Here is a 22342-nt window from a genome sequence, read left to right on the forward strand (position 1 = left end):
TAGATTTTGTGAGTGAATTTCTGGAGAAATTCCGTGGGGAGTTTTCAGAGCAATTTCTGGAACAAAAAACCCTGGACATTTTTTGAAGGAATTACATAATGAATTTCCGTAAGATTTCCTTGGGGCAATTTCCGAAGAGTTCCTGGTAGTTCTTTCAGGGTGGATTTTCAGAGATATATCTGGGCAAACTGAATTTCTGAAGGAATTTCAGAAAGGAATACCACCAGACGGGCGGCTACAAATGCCCTGCATACAAGAGAGCGATCACAGGCAAGCAGTAGTGGAGATAACTCAGATTAATTTACAGATTGATTAACATTAAACAGATTTCTAAATAGTAAATATAGTAATAATAATGTGCCTGAATTCGGAATGCCCTCAACATGTCTGACTGAAAGCCGAGTTCTTCCAACCCCATTCAAAAGCAGGTCCCATTGATATCTGTCGCCCTCACCAAAAAACCTTCATTAATTCTTTCAACTTGCACGCCATTACTGCAACGATTCAATTTCACCAACCAAAGGTAAATTAAATCCACGCCCACAAATACCACTTCAAAGAAGCGTGCTGTACTTGAGTGTCCTCTTGAAAGACAAAACAAATGAAATCTCGCGTCCATTGTATGGAACGGACGCCGCCACCGACGACGATGTCGTTATCGCATTGGTTGGTTTTCGTCGATGTCGGTCACAACTGCCAGCCAGAGCGGTGATGGGTAAAGATGGGAGCGTAATGGCACATCAAGTACACGACACTGGATTTGGCGAGGGCACTTCAAAAACGTTTAATGAGATACTCGAGCGAAGGTACGAGCACTTGCCCAAGCCATCGTGGTATAATTGCACTGGAGTCTAGAGTATTTTGCTAGGAGAGAATTGCGCGTTAAGGATTAAAGATTATGAAGGATATTGAACATAGTTCCAGGGGAGCCGTTACGTTATTTTTATCTTAAATTCTCTGATGGTTTTAAACTGGGTTTAATCATGAGAAAAAAATAGACACAAATCAATATAAAGGATTTCTCATTATTTCAGAAGTTCTTTGATCCCTATTATTTGAAATAACGTCATTAGAATATTCTCAGAATAAAATCCTATATTATCGCACTAGCAAAAAAAAACAGTGAACCCAAAAACTGAACGAACTCAATCACTATTTGACATCTTGAGTAAATTCAGAATATGAAGTGACATGTCATCGCAACAATGAGGAAATAATAAACTTGTCGTCGACAACATCGCCTGCAGCAGCTCGTCCTGTAAATTCCACCCAACGATGCGTGAAAACCGCTATTGGTTTGCCGCTTGCAAATACTTCCACATCGGAAAGGACAACAAGCGGTTCTCCAGCAAGGGGTAGGGAATAGACTGATTGTAATAATATTCAAAACAGGATGTCAGCTTACTACACCATCAGACACAGTTGAGCTGTAGGTTTGTTGGATTTACCGTCGTTCGATGGAATGATGGAATAGCGACGAACTGTGAAAATCCTTTCTCAATCCATCCATGAAAGCCGATGTGTGGTGGAATGGAAACCAAGCGACAATGGGCTTATGACAATTGACGTGAAGAAACTGTGCATAGCGTTTCGAAATATGAGTACTAGTAAGAATCAGATCAGACCGGCTAACCTACCCGAATGGGGACATTGATAGTATGCCAACAAATAAGAATATAGCGCTAGACAGAGGCATTAATTTCAACGTTAACGTGTGAATAAGAAATGCACCTAAACTCGATACTCATCTAAAATTGAGATGACTGAGTAGTGCTGCAAATAAGGACGAATAAAGTGAAATTCTTGCCACAATATGATAACAACCAGCGACATAACTTCATTTGCTGTAATTTGATTAATTTTACTACTTCAAAGTGCGAGGAACAAGAAAGTACCCATATATAACATTGTTAAAACTTAAAACGAAGCAAACATTTTACAACAAATTATACATTTTCGGTGTTTTGTCTCTTCTTCATGACATTCATGCCTCTGAGAGCACGAGGAAGCTTAGAAATTCGTTCCAACAAGTTTTACCAAATGTTGTAAAAGTTCAGCTGGATCTAGAACTACATTAAATCCCTTTTGCTCGCTAAGTTTCATCTACTCAGTGACTAAGTAAATTGTATTGCCCTCACTTTGAGTGTGGACTCCAAAGTTTTTGCTTATTTTTTATTGTATCCCAGACAGTGGGATTTTGGAAGTGGGGCGTTTATTCCCAGACCAATGCAATGATTCACAAATTATCCATAATACTAAACGAGTTGCTCATGAAAAGAAGCAAATCGCAAGTAGGGGATGTCAGGCATTCTTGCTACATATTCCGCCCATTATGTTTGTCCACTCTTCGAACGCAGGGTTATTGCTGTATAAGGTTAGCTCGTGGACCCTTCGCCTGCACACTCATCTAAATCCTGAATAACAGTCAATGCCGTAATCTGCTGTAGCTGTCGCTCGTGTTTAGAAAGCTGCAGGTATCTTTTTGCGCAATTCGCAAACCGTAACAGTTCTAAGCGGGTAACAAAAAGAGAAATGCTGCGCTGAAAGTGTTTAAGTGCCACACGGACTATATGAGAACGCAAAACATACATCTGAATAAATTAATTTTTACTCGCTTTCATCCTCACCGGCAAACTACTCTAGACTACAAGTGCTGCAGAAGGTGTACCTTCTATACGGAGGGCGGTGTTATGTTTGCATTAAGAGCGGAAAAAAACTGCTCTCCAGAAGAAATATCGCGTTCGTTCAAAGCTAGCAAAGGCCGAACTGCCGCATACCCGCGCCTAAATGGTCTTATGCTAATGAAATGGGAACAGTGCCCGGCCGGGCGGGGTGACTTGTGGGGGTGCATCATTAGGAAATGATAAAGCAAGGATGAGCTTTCATGTTGAAGAGGAAAACATGCGCTTCCCGTTAGCGTTGTTGGTTGGACCGAATGCCCCCTCGTCATAAATCTTCACTCTGACTCCGGTCTTCGGTGCTTGGTCCTTGGTGTGTAGACAAGTGCCGCAATCGGAAAAGCGCACTTCGGGAGGTACTTCTTCTGCAAACTGTGCTGTTGACACAAACGAACCTCTTCACTCGCAGTCTTATTATTGCGATTGAAGGAAAAAAAGTAAACGCTCTCCATGCTGTAGCAGCAATTGAACCCCGTGTCGGGCGCAGTTCAATAATATGCAAATCGTAGCAAAATATTTGCAATGTATGCGACGAGCAAACAAGGATTTTAAAATGCAATTTCTCTTATAGGTTTCCAATTTCATTCTCACACAGTCACACTACAGCTAAACGTTCATATAGGTGGCTTTCTTTCATATGGATATCAAATTCTTTTGCATTTGCTCCATTTCACTTTGGAATGCGAGCATATCTTTTCATTGGGAGATGTTACGAGTGATCTCAAACTTCCTCGTGCGTTCCTACTTCAAAGTAAGCAAAGAGCTACAGTAAACAATCACCCCACAAGTATCAACCAACTAATGAGTATTGTTTTCTGTATTTGAAAAAAAAAATCCAAGCGGGGCCGTCGAGCTGTGTCGATCGGTATATAACACTATGGTCTCCGGGTCTTCTATCAAAAGTTCTGTTTTGGAGTGATCCAGCCTTTACGTATACTGAGTATACGCAAAAGGCAAAGAGGATGATGGTATTTTTGCAACAGGAAACCAATTTGTTATGAGGGAAACTCTAGGTAACTCTAATCTAACATTACAGCTGAATATGCTTGTGGAGAATTTCGAAAACACTGTTCAAAAATTCAAACTTGATTCGTCAGCATGCAAAATGGTATGCTTCCCATTTTATTCGTTTATTCATTTAATTGGTAAACAGGTAAAATCTTAACCCAAATGACAACAGCTTATGATGCTAACTTTTTTTTTAATCTACTCTTAATCTCTAGACGTGATCTCAGACGTGAAAAAGTAAAATCAAACACATTAGAACAGGTATTAAAAACGCGGCACATATTTTGCATGGTCTCAAATTGCCATAGTTGGTTCTAGCAGGACGAATAAAAAGGAATGGATTTGAACGAAGTCTACGACAAGGTACATTAATTCCAATTCCACAGAGTAAAGCAGGACAATCAATGTGACATTGAAGGAGGTCAGCAATGATACAGGCGAAAGACTGTGGATATTTCGTAGCTCTACTCACACATTATGTTGAAAAAATTTAAAAGAAGTCATTTGTAACGTATCGATAATGCAAAATAAAAAGATAAAATTTGATTTTGATTTTTGTTTTTCAAATTCAAGGTCACGAACTTTATACGCTTTCTCCTGCATCTGAAACTCCATTATCGTCGACTATATCAAGCATTTCCACTTTGAGCGGAGCTCAACTCTTGCCGGGCTCCACCTCTTTCGGCTGACGGACCCACTTTGTCTGCGTTTGTTGCTTTTAATGCGATCTCAGGCATGCTGCGTCTGGTACCGAAACTCTGCGTATGCAAGAGCTGTTGGATCATCGTTGCTCTCAAAAAAAGATCGATCCACAAAAGTTTCTGCAAAAATATGATACACTAGTCGACTCGGCAGACGTTGTCCTGCATAGTAGGCGAAAATGCGCTTTGTGAACTGCCCATGCGAAATTTCCATACGACTCTTAATTTTAGTTTTTTACGATTTACCCAAACTTTTTCGTAATTTTCGCATTAGAAAATATCATATAAACGCGTCGGAAACGATAACTTACATATTTGCTGAAGGAATGAAGAATTATATAGAAGAAGATTTATTATATAGAAGATAGAAGAAGATAAAGATATGATACATGAACAATGTTATCTTCTTCTTCTTCTTATTGGCATTACATCCCCACACTGGGACAGAGCCGCCTCGCAGCTTAGTGTTCATTAAGCACTTCCACAGTTATTAACTGCGAGGTTTCTAAGCCAGGTTACTGTAGGGAAGCAATATAATAATAATAATAATAGTAATAATAATACCATTTTTGCATTCGTATATCATGAGGCTAACACGATGATACTTTTATACCCAGGGAAGTCGAGACAATTTCCAATCCGAAAATTGCCTAGACCGGCACCGGGAATCGAACCCAGCCACCCTCAGCATGGTCTTGCTTTGTAGTCGCGGCTTACCGCACGGCTAAGGAGGGCCACTATAACAATATGAACAATGTTATAAGAACAAAATTTAAAAAAATAAAATTTTGCTTACTTATCAGTATTTGCGTTTAGCGTAAGCTTTTAGGAGCCTGTTTTCCGCCAGCCTCCAAATAGTTCACTAAAGGTTGCAATTGTTTGTTTTTATTTTTCATCAAAAACTCTTCGAATTCGATCAGAACACAGCCCAAAGGCATAAGATCTCGGATTGCTTCGAAGTTTAAGAAGGATGAAGATGGTGATGATGTGCTCGATTGTAACCCCTTTCGAATCAAAGCAAGCTGGTGCTTTATGAACGTGACATCCACCTGCACGCCATCTCTTTCAGCATACGCTGGCTCATTGTAAATTTCGAGCGGAAGAAGCACCACCACTGATTGGTTGTTAGGACGTTTCTCCAGCACTACCTCGTCGATCTCTAGGATGTCGATGTCGGAATGAAGCAGTGATCTGTCACTATACGGAAATTTATCCTGCAAACAACTTCATCAAAACACTAACTTCTTCAGAACCAAAACTATAATTATTAGACCAAACGCTGTTTATTGATGCATCGAACTTTTTTTGTGCCGCGAAGCAAATCAACGACAAAGTGAAATGAAAATTTAAGGTTGTTAATCTTTATTTTTCTTTGTCGATTTTTTTTGTTACACTGGTGTCGGGTTTTCTTATAAAGTCACTAAAACACAAACAATGTTTCATTCAAATACTTATATTCTTTTTCAAATTGTTTTTCTTATTTTTTTTCTTTTAACACTTTCTCAACCGATCACTAGCACTTCTGTCACAAAACTGAATACCTTCTACTGTCTCTCCACCAGTCTCCGCTCTCTCATCCAATAATGTTTCTTTCTCACATAAGGCTATCTGACGTTTATCGTCTTTCTCTTGCACGCGCACAGAAGGGATAGGGTTTGTTTTCATACGGAAACGCTTCGGAAGCGTTTCCGTATGAAAACAAACCCTATCCCGTCTGTGCGCGTGCAAGAGAAAGACGATAAACGTCAGATAGCCTTATGATGCCTCTCGGAGTTAGACACGCTAACGAATTGTCAAACACTTTTTATATAGAATATTATACTAATCGAATCGCAAGCTACGACAAGTTATTCATTATATTTTTTTCTGGATGTATTAAAACCAATAGTTAATATTTATCTCTATACTATTGTGCTGTACCCTACAACTGATACAAAAATAGCAATATTTTTTGATAAATGTATTTAATGAAAATTGAAGAAATTTTTAATCTCTATACACACTTAGAAAATTTTACAGTATACGGTAATTTTTTGCCAAATTTTCAACAGCTGAACGTTCGGTAATCTGTTCGGTAATGCAAACAAGTTCATTATTTTACATTACAGTTCTAAAAAATCACACCTTGCACCAATAAAATAAATTCATTGATATCAAATCAACTAATTGCCATTTTGCGTTTGCGAACAAAGTAGTTCAATTCGGTTAGAAGTGTGTTTGATGTGGTTTCGTCGAACCCGTATCATGCTGTCTTAAAAGTGCTGATTAATAATCAAAATTGATGTATCGCGTTATCTCATGGGATAGCTAATATTTCTTGGTTCCTCGGGCTCCTGTCGAGTTTACTGTCACGCACAATTACACCACAAGCGAACCTCAAAAGACTTCATTTTGAAAATGACTGCCAATCTATCCTCGAATCTGACAGATCATTTTATTTACCGGACTTCGGTATATTAAATTTAATTTTACTTTTTGTTCGGTATTGTGTTCTATAGTGTATTTACCGTATACGGTGATAGTTTGCATGTTTTTTTAATGCACGATTTTTATTTTTTTCTACCGATTACTGTAAAAAGTGACAGATCGTTCGAAAAGTTTTACGAAACTACGGTAAAATAAATCATGTTAACCGGACAATCTATAATTTCTTAGGTTTACCGAACTATTTCGTATTTTTTTTACTTAACAACGAAATTGATTTTAAGTGTGTATGATAACCAAATTTAGAATGACAGCTTTAAAGATTTTTATCACATGAATTATAAAGAAATTATATAAACTATCGATAACGATATCTAAATTTACAAGCTAAAATTCTTGGAATAATGTGTATAAAGAATCATCGTCATGAAACTTAAAATTCATATAAAGAGCTATAAAGAAGTTCCACGGGTGGTTGGTCGGGATGAAACGGGCGGAGTGGATAGGCCCGGTTCAAAATTGTCCCTCAACAAACATTTCCTTAAGCATACTCAGTGGCGCCGGGACTGGGTAGTACAAATAGGACATGCCCTACGCATGAATGTCCGTGGGTGGCAACAATCAAGGCATTGACCTACCCAAGGTCCTACGCATGATTTATTTGTATTTGTATTTTATTCATCGGACCAGCAAGCGGCAGCGAAATCTGGATGTAGAGATGTTGAAATCAAATTCATCGGACACTTCGCTGAAGCGATGGATCATGGCGACAATGGAACTGTTTGCAGCATAGTTAGTAGCTTGTGGCTCCTCGTGTAGCAGCGCTCGCGCTCGAAGCGTCCGGACAGGTGCATATAAACTTATCCTCGACAGCAACTCAGGAGCATCGTATTCAGATGATAAAAGCTTGGCAATAAAAACACACTGAGCCATATTCCTACGCTTGGCTAAAGTATCCAACCCAAGTAGACGACAGTGATCAGCGTAAGCAGGCAAGTTCAACGGGTCATGCAAACTCTAGTATTGAGCGTACCAGAGAGCAGTACAGTGCTTTTAAACACAACGGATCTTGGAACTCATTGGAGATTTTAAACATGGACCCAAGCTGGCGATTGGCTCTATCGATGGTATTTGAGAAGTGGCGGCTATAGGTAAGCTTTTCATCCAAAACAACTCTTAGGTCTTTAACATTATCAACCCGTTGAAGTTGAGAACCAGCAATACTGTAGTCACACTGGATGAAATTAGTCGTTCGTCGGAAACTTTTGACACAGCACTTCGGAATGCTCAGAACCATCATATTCCGAGTACACCAGTCATGGAAGATTTCGAGAAGGTTCTGTAACTCATAGTAGTCATTGAGGTTTCGGACAACTAAATACATTTTAAGGTCATCGGCAAACAACAGCAGGATATCTCCACGTTGCAGAATAAGGGTTACATCGTTCATGAAAAGCGAGAATAGCAATGGTCCAAGGGTGCTTGTGGAACTCCAGAATGGTTCGAGAAACAGTAGGACGATTTTTTTTCCAATACTGACCGACATTTGGCGTCCAACCAGATATGATCTGAGCCAGGTGCATAACGCAAAAGAACAGCCCATTCTTTCTAGTTTTGCAAGCAGCAAGTCATGACTAGCTTTGTCGAAGGCAGATTTGAGATTGGTGTAAACGGCATCTATTTGGAATTTTTTACACATGTTCTCCATGCAAAACGAAGTGAAACTGGTAAGATACTGTTCCACAGAGCGGCCGGGTAAGAAATCATGCTGATAGGGGCTGATGTAATTTTTACGAGTCATCCGCCCGAATAAGTAATTTGGCCGAATAGGACATTTGGTCGAATAGGTCACTTGGCCGAATAGAACAAATGTCCTTTTCGGCCAAATGTCATATTCGACCAAATGTCCTATTCGTCCAAATGACCTATTAGGCTATATAGGTCTGTTCGGCCAAATGGTATATTCGGCCAAACAACTTTCGGCCTAGTGGCCTTCGACCAAATGGCATTCGGCCGAACGATATTCGGCCAAACGGCCCTTCCTCAGAAAGGCGCATTGTGAAAAGAAAATCATTCTTTTCAGGACCAACACTTTTCGGGACGAAAGAGGTGGATACATAAATGGCGTCGGATGCTATCCCGGATATCTGTGGCGGTGCTGAAAATATATTCTAAATGGTGGTGTCTTAGCGGAAAACCATCTAGTGGCCGTCGGACAGTAGCAGCAGTCAAATGAAATTTTTACGCAACGTTCAGACTAACGTTTGGTTGCTGTGAGTGATTAGAAAGGCGCATTGAGAATTGAAAATCGATTTTTGTCAGGGCCAGCATTTTATGAGATAAAAGGGTTGATTGCAAAAAAATAAGAGCCGTACTGCAGCTGACGCAACGATGACGCCTGGTCCCAGCTGAAAGAGAATCGTCGAGTGGCCGTCGCCGACAACAGCACTCAGCAGGAAGTAAGTCATCGAGTGGCCGTTATCAACAACAGAAGCACTCAAGTGAAATTTCCACGCAATTCTAGGGCTATCGTTTGTTTGTAAGTTGTTTGTAAGTGATTAAAAAGGCGCATTGTGACCAGCAATCAAGCCATTCCAGACACCACCCGCGTCCACAATATCAACTCTCAAGCAATAAATCAAGCACCATTCATCGCTGGAAATATCGCAAATCAAACCTCTGCGATACTTGCACCCGTATCGATATACCAAGCTACCTGCTCGTCGTCGAATATGCCGATTATTCCTACAGTCACACCACCTGCACATCTCCATCCAAACGTTATTCCTCAATCATCGGGTAATATGCGCATCGCTCCAGCTTCAACGATTGTTCCAACAAACCGTTATGTTAATCAAGTAAGATCTAATCAATTAGTGTCTAATTCTCAAAATACGATACTTTCTGCAATTAACGCAACACAACCGTCTACCATGCAAAGCGAAATTCAAAATCCTGTAGGTAATGTGAACCTCAGCAGATACACACACATTCTGCCTCCTAGCGCTCCGTCTCTTTCCATTGCTCCACCATCCACACCACTCAAATGGTTCTACCTAACTAGGTTTCAGCCACACGAAACTACCGATAATATTGTATCGTTCATTGTTAGCAAATGCAATTGTGATCGCTCCACGATCAATTGCCTTAAGCTGGTGCGAGAAAACCGTGATGAAAATGTGCCACTGACGTTCATCTCATTTAAAATAAGTATTCCTGCTGTTATTGAAGCTATTGTTACTGACCCACACTTTTGGCCTGCTGGTGTATCAATCAAACCTTTCTCTGCACGTGTTCCGCTAAACAAGCAAAATTTTTTATTGGCGGGGCGCAAACGCTTCCCAGTTTGGAATACTCCCTCGCCACGTCAACGTGTTGCCATGCGAATGAATCATCAGCAGCAGACGATCTCCCCGCTCGCTTCTCCCCTGCCTCAACAGAACAGAACAGTACCACCCCAAATCATGAACAGATTTCCAGCTCCACAAATCTGGAACAGATTCCCAGCCCCAGTCAACTCAACGCAAATCACCCAAGTAGCATCGACAATGGTTTGAATAATAAGTTAATAGTCTACTACCAAAATGTTGGTGGGATGAATTCCCGCATATCAGATTATCGCCTCGCCTGTTCCGATTGCAACTACGATGTGTACGCTTTTACAGAGACATGGTTGAATACCGATACTATTTCCAGCCAGATATTTGGTCCTACCTATAATGTATTTCGATTGGATCGCAATTCTAACAACAGCACAAAGAAATCTGGCGGAGGTGTGTTATTAGCCATGCGAGCCAATCTCAAAGCTCGTCTATTGGAGATTCCTGAATATGATGCCATCGAACAGATTTGGGTGGCTATCAGTTTTACTACTCATACGCTGTATATATGCATTATTTATATCCCGCCCGATCGTACGCAAGATATGAATGTAATCGATCGACATGTGAATTCACTTCTATGGGTTACTACTCGGATGGACATCAAGGACAGTCTCATCATACTCGGAGATTTCAATATTCCCAACATTAAATGGAAACTTAGTTCATCCAATTATCTGTTTCCGGATGAAACGCACTCCTCAATAAGCTCAACAATTCAACATCTTATTGATAGTTATTGCATGGCGCGCATTTCTCAACTCAATTCCATCCTTAACGAAAACGGCCGTTTACTCGATCTTTGTTTCGGTAGCTACGAAGGTAGTGTGCACTACAACTTGTTGGAGGCTCCCTCAGCTCTTGTGAAGCCATCGATTCATCATCCAGCTCTACTAATTGAAATATGCAGCGTCACGCCAATCTTGTATACTGATCACAAGGAAACGGTGTTTTACGATTTCAAAAATGGTGATTACACTAGTATGAATGCTTTTCTCTCCAACATTGGCTGGCTCGACATCATCACTACGGATCTCAACTCTTCTGTTTCGCTGTTTTCCAATATTCTTTTGTATGCTATTGACCAATTCGTCCCAAAGAAAATCCAAACACCACCTCGCATCCCACCATGGAGTAACACTGCTTTGAAAGCTTTGAAAAGTTTGAAACGCTCTGCTCTGCGCAAATACACTAACCGCAAGAGCCGTCATTGTAAACGAGCTTATACTTACGCAAACCACCGGTACAAACGTCTGAATAGGAAACTGTTTTCCACTTACCAAAAGAAGATTCAACAAAAACTACGTCATAATCCAAAAGGTTTCTGGAGCTACGTTAACGAACAGCGGAATGAATCTGGTCTTCCCACTGTCATGCTTAAAGGAAATATTGAATCTTCATCTACTGAAGGTATCTGCAGCCTATTTCGTAGTCAATTCTCTAGCGTGTTCACGCAGGAATCATTGAACGATCAGCAACTCGCCGAAGCAACCTGTAATGTTCCAGTCCATCCTCCTGTTGGAGAACACCCAATCATCGACGAAGAAACAATTGTTAACGCTTGCTCCAACTTGAAGGCTTCACATAATTCTGGTCCTGATGGTATACCTGCCACGGTGTTGAAAAAATGCGCCACCAGTTTGTCTCTGCCCCTATCACAAATTTTTAATCTTTCGCTTCAATCTGGAAATTTTCCAAACCACTGGAAGAAATCATTTGTTTTTCCGGTTTTCAAAAAAGGAAACAAACGCGAAGTCAGCAATTATCGCGGTATTGCGGCTATGTGTGCGGTTTCAATGCTGTTCGAAAAAATTGTTTACAATTTTTTGTTCCACAACTGTCGTCACTTCATCTCGGAGCATCAACATGGATTTATGCCGAAACGGTCAACGAATAGTAATCTACTTCTGTACTCATCTTTCATCGCTAAAGCTCTCCAGAAAGGCCAACAAGTTGATTCCATCTACACTGATTTTTCAGCGGCATTTGATAAAATCAATCATCAGATTACTGTCGCAAAATTTGGCCGATTGGGTTTCTCTGGATCTTTTCTTCACTGGTTACAGTCCTACTTGTGTGGTCGGGAAATGGCCATTAAGATCGGTGACATCATTTCAACATTTTTCCTCGTTACTTCAGGAGTGCCACAAGGTAGCCACTTGGGGCCGCTGATTTTCTTGGTGTACCTTAACGATGTTCATCTACACTTGGAATGCTTCAAACTTTCTTTTGCCGACGACTTCAAGCTGTATTGGATTGTTAATGGCCCTGATGATGCTCTTTTTCTACAATCTCAGCTAGAGCGGTTCACTGAATGGTGTAAAATCAACCGAATGGACCTCAACGCTGCCAAATGCTCGGTTATTTCGTTCTCCCGTCGACGAACTTTGCTTGATTCTGTTTACAAAATTGGTGCTGATAGCCTTAAAAAGGAATCGGTAATCAAAGATCTTGGTGTTCTGCTCGATTCCAAGCTTACTTTTAAGGAGCACATTGCTTACATCACCTCAAAAGCCTCAAAAACACTGGGTTTTATCTTCAGGATAGCAAAAAACTTCAAAGACATTCAATGTCTGAAATCCCTGTATTGTTCTCTGGTGAGATCAGTCTTAGAGTACTCGTGCATTGTTTGGGCACCATACTATCTCAACAGTATACAACGCATTGAATCTATTCAACGCAAATTCGTGCGTTTTGCTCTGCGCCACCTACCGTGGAATGATCCTTTCAATCTTCCAAGTTATGACGATCGCTGTAAACTTATAGGATTAGAGCTTTTAAGTGTGCGTCGCGAGGTCTCCAGGGCACTTTATGTTTCCGATCTTCTTATTTCTCAAATTGATTGCCCTGGTCTTTTATCTAGTTTGGATGTAAATATTCCCCAAAGACAGCTCCGGTCTAGACCTTTCTTTTTTATTCATGGTGCCCGCACAAATTACGGGCATAACGAACCCCTTATTGCCATGTGTAGGATATTCAATCGTTGTTCTTCTGAATTCGATTTCCATCTTTCACGCTCGACGTTAAAAAAGAGATTCACGCACCTATTCGCTACTACATCAACCACTACTCGTTAGGCATTTATTTCTTGTATTGTAACAGTAATCGTTTTACCGAATTGTACCTGTGTTATCTGTAAGTAGATAGTAATTCTAGATATAAGTCAATATTGTATCATTTGGAGTATATGTAAATTCTGTTGATACAAAAGATGAGGAGGTTTTACGCCCATTCGAGAAAGTGTTTATTGTTGCACTACTCGAACGGGCTTTTCCCTGCTCCCAATAAAGATAAAGATAAAGATAAAGAATATCTTTTCAGGATCAACATTTTATGAAAAGAAAGATTTTGATAGTTTAATTTGAAATTTTCTCTCGAAATTCTGATTTTGGTTTCGTTGCTTATAATGATTGGACAGGCGAATTATTGAAAATAAATCGGTTCTTTTCAGAACCACCACTTGATAAACGAGAAGGATGAATCGAGACAAATTTTCTTCAAAGTGCAAATCATAATCGCTTGGTGACAGCAGAAAGTTGCTCTCGGTAGTAGAATCGCAATCGCTCGCCTAAAGAAGCTATATTCACAATAATTTAAACAGAAAAGCCGCATAGTACGCCTAATGACTGCAGTTCAATCGGAACAATGAATTTGATAGCTGTCTCAGCAGCCGTGAATCACCGTCAGTAAACATATTCGAAATTTCAATATATTTTACACTTTACGTATTCCTACGTCCAATTGGCGGTTCTGTCTCGGATACAACCTTCTACTTTATTCTTTGATAAAAATATAAAATGTCCATACAAAAAAAGGAAATAAGCAATAAATAATTCCAAAACCATTCACAAAAAAAAATGTCCAATAAAAATAAAATACACGAAAAATCAATAAAGAGAAATAAAAACGTTAATTTGAGAAACACAGATTCTCTAAATACCTCACTTCAAACTATGAAATGAAATGATAGCCGTTCGGTCAACGCGAAAGGTCAATAGCTGTTCAACTCTATATTTAAATTAATTCAAAAAAGGCCCAAACGAAACTCTAATGAATCGAGAACATTTGGTAATCGTTTCACATTTAATAGAAGGTTTATGTGCATTACAAATGTCACCGGCGATTATTGGTTTCTAAATCCTTGCCCCTATAATCCTGATTACCTTTCGAGCCTTTGTCGTCCAGTGGTGATTAAAGTGTATAATAAGAAAGCAAACTTTCCTCCTTTTTGGCACTACCACTTTTCGCTTTCGGCTGCTCAATTAACCCTACATGAGTGGATAGCTTAATTAACTCGCTTGCCTAAACATAGAGGAAGTGGGCACCAGCGGCCACAGTCAAATGGTACAACCGAGGTTTCGTCTAGGCAAACATCGTCGAAATATAAGCCCATTTGCACGCACAGGAAGAGGAAAAGAAAATCCCGAATCTACTGAAGCGAACTAACCAAATATAAAGGTAATCATACACCCCTGCTGGGAGTTGGACTGTGATTGTTCCTGAAGCTTATAATTTCCCATTCGTCACCTGGCCTATGGCTGCTCTCACAGCGGAGTAAAACTTGACTAGGACCTAAAATTGAGTAATTAAATTTGCATAATTCATTTATGCGTCGAGGTTGGGAACTGCTAATAAATGAATAATAAATAGTTCTAATCGTAAATACACAAACGGTAGATAACGGTAAGACGATACCTGATGGAAGGGATGATGGTGGAAGTTTTTCGTAATCGGTACGACCCAGCTCACGCAGCGACAAAGTGAACAGTACTTAAAGATCTTAATTCGACCCCAAAATCGCAACAACACAAATACTCAAACTTAGATCCAACAATCACCAGATCGGAAGACCTGACCAGACAAATGCATAAATTTTAAATTGTTCAACGCCTACGAATCCGAACAATCCTGCAAGGCGTAGGTGAAAGGCAGCAGTGCGTCAAATCAGACAACAGGACATCTTCTCCCCATCCTGCGGGATGTAGAAGCAGCACAGGTAAAGGTGGATTGTCGTCGAAAAAGTCTGAAGCCGGATTTTCTTCAATGTGCTGCCTATGGGAAGAAGCGCCAGCAGTCCACGTGGTAAAAACTTCCATTTTTTTGCTAAGTACATTCAAATTTTATGCAGATCCAATACGATTTGGAAACATGCTTTAAGTATTTGCCTGTTGGTTTGTTCAGGTCGGTCTGGCTGCTCCAAAATTAAATGGTAAGGGAAATTCAAGTATTATTCCAGAAGATATAAAAGTATGATTTTTAGATAAATAACAAAAATTGTTCATTACCAAGAACCATATAAATAATTGATCAAACGTTCGTTTTAAAAATATCTTGTAATATTAAATTCATGTCTGCACAATTTGTAGCATACAGCAAATGCAACCTATAATTGATCCTGTCTATATTCTGGATTGAAATGAATTGTGACTACGATATCGCTCAAAATTCTTATTTATTTTATAGAAGAATGTTTAATAATGAGACGAGCAAGCCTTGGGCTGAAAGTCTTCCTAAAGAAAGATATAAAAAAAAGTATTTAATAGTTTGTGACTCCAGCAACGGGTTACTACAGTTGTAGTAAAGCAACACTTCTCCCCGGATTATGGACTTCAATAGAATAGACTTCGTAATGGACTTCAATAGTATCGTGCAAAACGATAGGACAGGAAATTGTCAAGGAATGATTCCGCTACTTAAATTCCTTGAGCAGTACGGAACTGGTAAGTAGAGATAAATTTCATAACGCTAATAGCGCCTGCATTATGACATTTCTCCCATTGTTGTGAACGCCCCTAGTCTGGTAGTACGCTCTCTACTAAACGCGCCGATATTGCTTGACAGGTAGATCGTATGAGGAGAACGAATGATGGTGATGATAGAGGGTGAAGAGGTTGATAGCGAAGTGAATTGAACAACACCACCAGACCACGCTGTGCATTGTGTCTTTAATGTGAATTTCTACCTTAATTATATATTCTAATTTACCTTTGAGTTTACTAGTACTTAGTTGAAGGCTTGAATTATTATTATTTCTAGTAAGTAGCATACCACAACTTATCAACAGCTGCGCATTTCGATTAATTGAATTCCCTTGAATGATAGGTTAAACGAAAACTGCTAGCCATTGCCTCATATTGCATAGTGCATATGTGCCTCATATTGCAGATTTTCAATATCCCACAGGTAGCTTAGAATCATGTTGATCATTTATCGTTAGATTAATTCCAACAGTTATTCATTCAGGGTCGTAATACATACGTGGCAGATCTTTACGTCAATCAATCTGAGTAAGCTACTAGAAGAATCATTAAACGTAAGTGCGAGACAAAAGTGAATTCAGAAAAGTTCCTAATCAAATATTGCCTATCGTTTTAGGAAATTTTAACGCATCTGAAATACAATCGTTTAAAAACTCGGAAATAGAATTCTTCATTCGTTGCATGCGCAACACCCATACTTCAGCAGATGTCTTTTTAATGCAGTAATTGAGACCTGAAGCCCTACGAATTTGTGAGAATTGCTCAATACTAAAATGCTAAATGTTAAAGAAGGTTTTGTTTGCAGTATTGGAAATTGTCGCACAAGTGAAATTTCCTCGCAAAATTATTATTTTCGTTTTACTGCTGTTGGTGACTGGGAAGGGGCAGTGCCCGGGGATCCAGGCAAAGGTTGTCGATTGTTGTTCACCAGCGAGGATGGCTTGGATCCATGGATATTTCGGGTGGTAACTTTGTAGCGCAGCGATGGCACTAGCGGAATCAGTCAGAACTAGGACTGGTTTGTCGGAGGGGGTAGTAGCGACAATCAACAGAGCTGCGGTTTCCGCCGAGAAGACGCTGCATTGTGCAGGAAGGCTGTCCGAGACCGTTAGGTTGCTTCCGGTAACACCTAAGCACTCCCGGTGTATCGATGTTCATGGTCCCTAAATTCAGTGTTTAGCAACTCGACGACCGATCTTCGAAGAGCTTCCGTGTTGTCCCCTCTTTTAAAGCGCCACGTAATGGAGCTCTTTATGTTGGCTGTGGAGGAGTGCCAGCTCCTCGCTCCATGCCAGTGTATCCTATCCACCGGGAGGAGATTTACGCCGGCCATCATGGGCATCCCCTTGAACAAGGAGAGGGTTCCTATGGTTTCCGGATGTGGCCGAATATACCGAGCGGCCGTGTTGTTCGTCCTATGCTGTCTTGATAATGTTTTAACAAGGTTGATCCTTGATTTGCCTTGACTTTGACCGCGAAGGGACGAAGGTCAGTCCTCAGTCGACGGAGACTCCGAGGACCTTGACGAGTTTCCGGTTTGGGATCGGCTGCCCATTAATCTTGATACTAGGGCTGGAGAGACGGTGCCGTCTATTGCACACATGCCCGCGGACGTTTTTCCGGCCGACATGGTTAAGCCAACCGACGAGACCCACCGATGAACTGCACTAACCGCTGCATGGGTTCGGATACGCGTTCGCGCCGGAGTGTCTCCTACCACAAGCAGGATGTCGTCCGCGTAGACGAAGATGTTTTTGAGAAGGCAATTGAAAACCGCATTCATGGCAACCAGAAACAGGGTTACTGCCAGAACAGACCCCTGTGGGACCCCAGTTCTGCAGGCGGAATTGCCGATAAAGACCCGGAAAGACCGGTGGGTGAGGAAGTTGTGCACAAAAGCTAGGATGTTACCAGTGAAACCCCAGTCCACTAGCTGCTTGAGCACTAGTGGGGTCCAAGTGCGGTTAAACGTCTTCGAAATATCCAGGGAAACTAGATCGACGTGTTTCCCTTGGTCAAAGGCGCTTTGGAGTACGTCTCCTAATCCGGCAAAGTACGAACTTGCCCCAAAATTTTATCACAATTATACCAATATGTGTTACAAATAACAAAACTTGCAATAATTCTGTTATAAATTCTCTGTCAAAGATGGAGGAAAAAAAATTTCATGATCGTCAAAACATGATTATAACATAATGTGTTATGTATATTTTTACCGAAAATAAATTGCCTACATTTCTGGTAGATAGGAATTGGAAAAAAACAAAGGTACCAGCTTCAGTATAACTTGACCTGCATTCAACGTTGAACCAGCTGGACAAAGTAAATTGCCAACATTATGGATAATCATAATCTTTTCAATAACATAATCTTTTCAATAACATAATTTGTTATAGTATAAGCTATTTTTACCCCTTTTGTAACACATCGAGTTATATTTTTGTTCGATAAATAACCCATTTAGTAATATTTTTGTTAAAACTAGAAGAGATTTTGTTACAATTTTTGTTATTTTAACTAATATTGGTACATGTTTTATAACAATCGCTATTATATATGTAACAGAATAACAAGTTCTGATATAAATCTGTTACAATCTACTGGTCGGGTATCCCAGGTGAAAGGCGTGTTGGCGAGAACCATGTCGTCCGTCAGACTCGAGCTTTTCACCTTTGGTACACAGGAGGTCAGCGAGATAGGCCGGTAATCAGCAGCGTCGCGAGAGGAGATACTGTTTTTAGGTATCGAAATAACGTGGCCGAGGCGCCACTCGTCGGGAAAAGTTTGATTGGTCCAGGCTTGATTCACCAAATCGAGGAATACTATTTTGGCGGTAGGTAGGGTAGGTTTTCATCAGGACCGCAAGACTTCCCTTTGCTACTGGCAAGAGCGAATAAAAGCTCGGCGAACGAATAGGGCTGGTTCATTGGGGAACATGGCATGTCCAGCAGGACTCGAAAGTTTTGCAGTGTCAGAGCCCTGGTGGCTTTGAGCCTTTAAAAATCGGCTGGGTAGCCGCTTACTGATGCGAGTGATGCAAAGTACTCCCCGAGTGCATTGGCCACATCCGTCGGATCGGAAATAGTACGGTCTTGCGAATCGATGTGGATGGGGAAGATCTACGCTTGCCACTAAGCGCATTGACTTTTCCCCATAGTTCGACGGTGGATTGGGCCGAATTGATGGAGTCAAGGAAGTTTTCCCACTGGAAGAGTGACCGTTCGGCACTCATAGTGTTTTTTGTGTAGTTTTCCAATGCACTTACCTTTCTCGGGTGCCAAGGGGAAGCCTCCTGTTCGCTCGGAGGGCTTTCCTTCTTTTGACGCGTAAAGCAAGACGATTCCCGGTGCCGGTCTAGGCAATTTTCGGTTTGGAAATTGTCTAGATTTTCCTGGGCATAAAAGTATCATCGTGTTAGCTTCATAATATCTTCTATTTCTTCTTATTGGCATTACATCCCCCATTGGGACATTGCCGCCTCGCAGCTTAGTGTTCATTTAGCACTTCCACAGTTATGAACTGCTAGGTTTCTTCAAAGCCATGTTACAAATGGCATTCGTATATCATGAGGCTAACACGATGATACTTGTATGCCCAGGGAAATCAAGACAATTTCCAATGCGAAAATTGTCTAGACCGGCACTGGAAATCGAACCAAGCCAGGACTTGCTTTGTAGCCACGCGTCTTACCTAAGGAGACCCCCTACCCGAGCAGCACAAGTCAGGCAAAAATGGTTGCAGCAACTTGATTGTGACTAAATCTGGTCACATAAAAGTTGCAATACCCTAGGTGCAACATGTGTGCTGCTTGGGTAGCCTCATGATATACGAATGCAGAAATGGTAACTTGGCTTAGAAACCTCGCAGTTAATAACTGTAGAAGTGCCGATTGATCACTACGCTGCGCGACGGCAATGTCCCAGTGGGGATGTAATGCCAATGAAGAAGAAGACCAACGCTGGCAGTGGTAGGACTTATCACTCGGGTTGGAGTGCCCGAAGAGCCTAGAACGTTGTATCTGTTGGGGTTGGTGCCCCGGCATGCCCTGGAAGCGGCCAAAGGGACTTATTTCCAGGGATAGAAGCCCCACAATGCCTTAAGCAGCACATACTCTTAGCATCCGTCACTGGCGGAGACAGAGGTGGGGTACCACGCGATGCAATCACACCATTGTTCTCGAAGGCTATTGTTCTTGCGCTTAGTGGTACCCCACCAAAAAACAATAACTTGCTCCGCCAGTGGCATCCGTACTTACTTCTCAATGGTCTTGGTTGATCAGCTTGCTGCTCGTCGTCCGTCGGGGAAGAACAAAACGTCCCGATAACACCTAACAAGAGTCGCTTGCTTCTCACGGAGTCCTCCAGAGAAACAGCGTCTTGAAACCTTGGGATTGCTAGATTGCTTGCAGGGGGTTAAACCGTCCCTCTTCCGTCCATCTCCCGGCGCCACGGGGTGTTTCTTAGTTCCGGTGTGGTAAAGACGTCTGCATTGAGGGGGGTCTGGACGGGTTCTTTATGCTTGGCGAGTCTTCGTCCACTGGGTGCCGGGGTCGACCCGATCGTTATGGTGGAGTCTTGACGTCCGGTCTACCGGCACCCCGACTACCCAGGGCCCCGTGGATGATTTGTTCGTCCAATGCCATCCTCAAGCGCCGGGGACGGTCCGAAGATTCCGGTTGGGGTATGGCGTCCGGTCCTAAGGGGCGCCTAAGGGCGACTGTCTGAAGCAGGCAACGGCTCAAGAGTTGTAGGTGGAAGGTGCTTGCGTAAGTATTGATGACGCGGTTAATGTTTGGCGGAAGGACCGCCACTCTTCTTGTTTACCATATGCTGAGTTTTTGCGGTATTTCTGGGGCCTGCGGTATCTCTGGTGAAGTGTTCGTAAGACTCCGTTTCAAAGTGTTGGAAGCTCTAGAGCCAACTCTGACATTAGAGGTGGTACTTTTAGGGATGGTTGGGTCTATGTTAGATGTCTTTGGTTGGGGTGAATAGAAGACGTCCTGACCTGGGAAGACGTGTTGGCGTTTTCATTTTGCAAGGTCTGGGTAGCGGCGAGGACGGTGGGAGATTCTCCGCTAGTGGCAGCGACAGATGGAGAAATGCTAGACAATGACTTAGACGGTTGAACGGTAGAGGGAAGAATCGGTTTGGGGTGAATCGTGGCTCCGGGGGGAAACAGCTCTACTGTCTCGTTGCCTTTTGAGAAGGTCATTCTCAATCCTTAGAATGAATATAGAATATATAATAGAATAGATTCATCTCCTTAATAATTAGTTTTATCATGATTTATTTATTTATTATCGATTTCTTTTAATTTGGCTCCTCCTAGAACAAGTATATGAATCATGTGCAGCCATGTAACTTTGACCCACTCAATCTACCCGATTCGATTAAGCTTGATGATGAAAAAGGACACAAATTTGCATGTTGCTAATTCCACTTGTATCACTAATTGCTATCCCTGTTACTCTTCTTGAGTAACTTGAGATTATACGACGATTCTCGCATCCACATAGCATGAAACGTGGACTGTGATAGCCTTTGGTTTCACCTTACCTCATCTAGTATATAGGCAGTCGATACGCACTAAGTGTGGAGAGTCCAGGTTCAACAATCGTCTTAGGCCGATTATTTTGTAAGGTATCATAGGTTGTCGAAGTAGGTATATAGCATTTCATTCATCGATGGGAGTGTAAAATTAGATTCAATGTAGATACAAACACATAACCAGTTCTTATTTTCTCGTGACCGGGGACCCAATGCAAGGGCATGTGGTTCGCTTAATGCAATCTGTGCATATTTCGCAAATTATGGCAAAATGAAGCTAATGCAAGATATTTAGTTGGTTTTTCCTATATAAACTTTATGTTCGTTGAGCACCCACTAGACTTGACGAATACCCGACCAGTTAGTCATAACAAAATTTTATCACAATTATATCAATATGTGTTACAAATAACAAAACTTGCAATAATTTTGTTATAAATTCTCTGCCAAAGATGGAGAATAGAAAGTTTCACGATCGTCATAACATGATTATAACATAATGTGTTAGGTTTTTTTCCGAAAAAAGAATTGCCTACATTTTTGGTAGATAGGAATTGGAAAAAAACGAAAGTACCACCTACAGTATAACTCGAACCTACATTCAAAGTTGAGCTAGCTGGACAAAGTTAATTGCCTACATTATGGATAATCAGAATCTTTTCAAGAACATAATTTGTTATAGTACAAGCTGTTTTCACCACTTTTCATGTAACACAACGAGTTATATTTTTGTACAATAAATAACATATTTAGTAATGTTTTTGTTAAAACTAGAAGAGATTTTGTTACAATTTTTGTTATTTTAACTACTAATGGTACATGTTTTATAACAACCGCTGTTATAAA

The sequence above is a fragment of the Armigeres subalbatus genome, chromosome 2, assembly GCF_024139115.2.
Source record: "Armigeres subalbatus isolate Guangzhou_Male chromosome 2, GZ_Asu_2, whole genome shotgun sequence".
In the NCBI taxonomy this organism is placed as follows: domain Eukaryota; kingdom Metazoa; phylum Arthropoda; class Insecta; order Diptera; family Culicidae; genus Armigeres; species Armigeres subalbatus.